Source organism: Parasteatoda tepidariorum, chromosome 2, assembly GCF_982258835.1.
Source record: "Parasteatoda tepidariorum strain Cologne lab strain chromosome 2, Ptep-v5.0, whole genome shotgun sequence".
In the NCBI taxonomy this organism is placed as follows: Eukaryota; Metazoa; Arthropoda; class Arachnida; order Araneae; family Theridiidae; genus Parasteatoda; species Parasteatoda tepidariorum.
The window spans coordinates 122,600,292-122,604,687 of NC_141756.1; the positions used below are offsets into that span (position 1 = coordinate 122,600,292).

At 26.4% G+C, this 4,396-nt stretch overlaps 1 long non-coding RNA gene across 1 annotated transcript in view; it reads left to right on the forward strand.

Moving 5' to 3' along the window:
* The first annotated feature begins 957 nt into the window (after positions 1-957).
* LOC122270877 (uncharacterized) overlaps positions 958-4,396 on the forward strand; it is a 112,775-nt gene continuing 109,336 nt past the window's right edge. The window contains exon 1 of the long non-coding RNA XR_015431784.1: positions 958-4,396. This exon is cut by the window's right edge and continues 989 nt beyond it. This is a non-coding gene — a long non-coding RNA (uncharacterized LOC122270877).

The following is a 4,396-nucleotide window of genomic DNA, read 5'->3' on the forward strand; positions in this document are numbered from 1 at the left end:
TTGAATAAAATTAATTATAAAATTTTAACTATTGGCAGTTTTAATTCGAGAATTTTTTCCGTTGCATATCTTGCCTTCTTAATTTATAAAACAAAAAATTTTTAAATTTTCTTTTTTACTAAAGTTTTTACAGAAAAAAATGCAAAATTATGTTACGTGTGTTACTGGGAAATTAGACTATCTTGATTAATCGACTTTCAAACAAGCAAAAAAATTTAGGCCAAATTAAAAAAATACATTAAACAATGATAAAAGAGTAAAATAGTTATATTTATTACTAAAAACTATTTTATTGCTCTTTAATATTTTAAGAACTCCATTGGAATATAACATAACAAAGAAGAGAACTGTTAAAATTCATAGTGTTCCACCTTTTGTTAGAATTCACATAAATATTTTTTGTAATTCAAAAAACTATCTTAACTATTAAAAAATGTACATCTTCTAGATTCCGAAATTGTGTCATTTTTGATTTTACGATAATTTTGAAAATTTAGTCACTCAGGACCACTTTTCGTGGAATCGCCCTTTACCTGATTTAAAAGTTGAACGTTGCGATTCTTATTCAGGCGATTTAAATATTGTACAGTGCCATTCTTACTTACGAGATTTAAAAAATCAATATCGCGATTTGTATTTACGAGCTTTTAAAGCCCTTTGTAGCAATTCGTATTCACGTGAGCTTAAAATCCAATATCATGATTCGTGTTTGTGGTTGTAATATCGCGCGATTTAAAAATTATGCATCGCGATTAAAAAATTAAAAAATCATGATTTCTATTATCGCATTTTTTAAACTCGATGTAGAGTTTCATATTTACGTGATTTAAAAGTCTCATATCGGGATTTATATTCACATGGTTTACAAGTTTAAAAATCGCACTTTTTTGTCAAATTTTTGTTTATATATATATATATATATATATATATATATATATATATATATATATATATATATATATATATATATATATATATATATATTTTCTTTTTTTTCTTTTCTTTTTTTTGTTTTTTGGATTTCCTCTTTTTTACTTTCTGACTACTCTCATCCCTGAATATATAGAAATAAGAATTTTAACACAAATTGATACACATAAGTCTCAAAAGGCTCATCCTCTTTTTCTTCTGTTTAATTTTTATTTGATACATGGTGTAAAGTTTCTTTGCATAAGGAAATTTAACAATTATGCTTTTAGAAAACTAAAAAATTACCCTCTAAAAAGTTAGAAGAAAAACAACTATATATTTTGAAACTTTCAATTTATTTCCCATTTAAACTTTCCATATATTTTTCTATTAATAATTTTTATTCTTCGATGGAGAAAAATTCTCTTTACTTGTTTTATTGTTTGTTTTTATTACCTAAATAGGAAATTTTAATAGTACAATTCTTGGTTGTGGTTTCAAACAAATTATGACTCTTGTTTTCTAACAATATTTTATTTCTTTAATTATATTTTAAAAATTTCTGTTTTCAACTGAGATCACTGCTATGCAAATTTAGAATTTTAAACTTTTAAAATTTCCTATATGTTGTTATGAGCAATTATTGTGGGTTTCTCCTATGAGATATATTCCTGTACTGTCACATAGTAACATCGTATATGCTTATTGCATGCTTCTACTACGAGGTATTATATGTTCATTTATGATTCTACTATGAAGTATTTATTATATACTTATTATATTCTTTTGTATTTTTATAAGAAAGCATCTAAAAATGTGTTAGTTAGCCTAACATTCAGTTCAGGGGTTTAAAATTACCCATAGACTGATAAAATCGGATTAGACTGTTCGCGCAAACCTTCCCCAAACCCTGAAAAACTTCCTCTAAAAGACTACCTTACCCATTGATCATAAAAAAAATTAATTATTAACGTTGATTTGTTTTTCGTGGATTTGACAAAAATTTTCAATTTTTTTTAATTTTTTTATTTCTTAAACACTAGGTGGTTCTGTTACTTGCATGCTATCGCTATTTTAAATGAATGGCTAAAACTTTAGTTTGGTTCTATCCAAAATAGAAAAAATACTAAATTTCTGTTAACCTTTCGAGATAATATAAAACAGCACCGAAATTTTATAATGTAACAACTTTGACGCTGATTTGAAATTTCTGAAAATGTCAAAAGTTTTTTTCTTCTTTTTTTTAATTCTGAAGTGAACATGGTTACAAGCAATTTTAATTATTCGATTTTAATTCGTTTTTTTTTCGTTCGTTTTTAATTCTGATCGTTTTTTATTCATTCGTAGAAAATATGTCAATATAAACTATTTACTTGCTCTTAAACTAATATGAAATTTAAACAAAATTAGACGTGTGACGTATTTTCAGTCTTTGAGTTACGTGGCTGCAAAAAAGAAAAAAAAAAAAACTTTCCTGCTAAAAACATTGCTAAGCTAAATAACGCTTCACAAAAAAGTAATAAGTAATAATAATTGCTGTATTAATAACATCTTCGTATAAGAATGTTTTTTTTTTAATCTTTAGAAATATACGAAATTTCATATTGTTTTATTTAATAGTTTTCGAGTTATGGCAGTAAGAGGCACGCTAAGCGAAAATTTTCCGAAATAGTGATAGCAACGGAAATAACTATTTTTTTTCTTCTTAAATATAGAGCGATTACTGTTAATTGCGCTTATCTTCTCTGCAAATAGTCACATATTTTGAATAATTTTTAATTGGAAAATTGAATATTTCTAACGAAAGTATTTTGCTCTCTGGTTAAAAAAAAAATTTTTTTTTTGAATTTTCAAACTTTTAATTTTACAATTTGTCAGTAATATTGTAAGTATTTAACTGAATAGAGTTATAAAAGAGAGATATAAATAATCATAGAGACATGCTTTCATTTTAAATTCTAAGCATAAAAATATTTTTCATGCTTTTTAATTAAGAAAATAAAGTTTGTTCATTATGAGCACGTATGTACCAATAAAAAAATTGCTTTATTTTAACTAATAAATAAAATGTTAAAAAATATAATATAAATCTAATTATCATTCGATTTATATATTTTGGATGCAGGGGTAATACTGAGTAGCTAGGATTCGAAGGCCAATTAGAGCTAAACAATTCAATCTATAAATTGTCTTATATATCTAAGATGTTCATTCATATCAATCTCGAAAAGTCATAAATGTTATACTTTCTTTATAAAGGATTTTTTTCCCAGAGAAACTGTAAACCATCCGGTTTTACCCCACTAGTGGGGTACACATGTTAACTCTATGGAATATTTAAAAACACTTGAATTTCAGTGAAAAAATAGCAGACATTTCTATTTTGTAAAACAAGTTTAAAAAAATTATGCATGTAATTTACATGTTATGGTAGTCAAGGTCATACTCGAATGGAGGGAAAATTGTCCCATAGCGGCTGAGGGCCCAATCAAAATTTTTAATATAGTTTTTGTTAAGTTTTTTTCTTTTTTTAAAAAAAGGAAAGAAAATAGCAGGGAATATCTATATGAAAATGTAAATTTTGTATAAAAGGTCTTCAAAAATTCTACAATGTATGAAATTCAGGTTTTTTGAACTTTGAGGCTAAGACTCATAAAAATTTTTGTCAACCCGTCAAACCTTTGTTCAGCTTTGGATGTAGTTATCTTCTTCCTCTGCTGCACTGCAGCTTTTGTGGGTTCAGCATAGACACATATCAAGGAAAGGGGGCACCGGTAGTATCCAGTTTTACCCCGTGATCAGAGTTTATCGAAACGAAACGGAACAGTGCTAATTATCGGGTTAAATCCGTATTGTTTTTTAAGGTATGAATCCTTAGTAAACATATAATAAGCTAAACTTAAAAAAAAAAATTTATAATTATAATCATCAATATGGATAGCTTAAAAATGAGGGAACATTAGAGAGTTAACATAATAAAGCAAACTTATCTACACTGACGCCGTGAATTAATTATCAACAAAAAGCCAATATAGTAGGACCTTCTTTTTAACTAGTGAAATGCAATTTAGAGTTTGTCCGCAGAAGACACAACTAATTTCCCCGAAATCGATGTGCCGGTTTTACCTCACTACCCCCTATCTAAGTATTGTCCAATTTATTTATATATATTTATATTAAATAATACATTTTCCAGTTAACATAACGCATAAGTTAATCAAAATTGAAATATAGCTAATGTGATTGTACTTTATAGAAAACGTTCATCACTTCTCATGATTAAAATGTGAGTTTAATTCCGAAATGAAATATTTATCACCAAGATTGCGCCTACTACTAAGGTATTTATTGGTACATACATTTTAAGAGTGTCTAAACATTTTGATAGGAAATTTAATACTGCAAGAACGTTTTTTTTCCTTTTTGTAAGATTTCGTTTTTAAAACGAATTTTTTTCGTGGTAGTTTTAGCCTCAAATTGTAAGCTA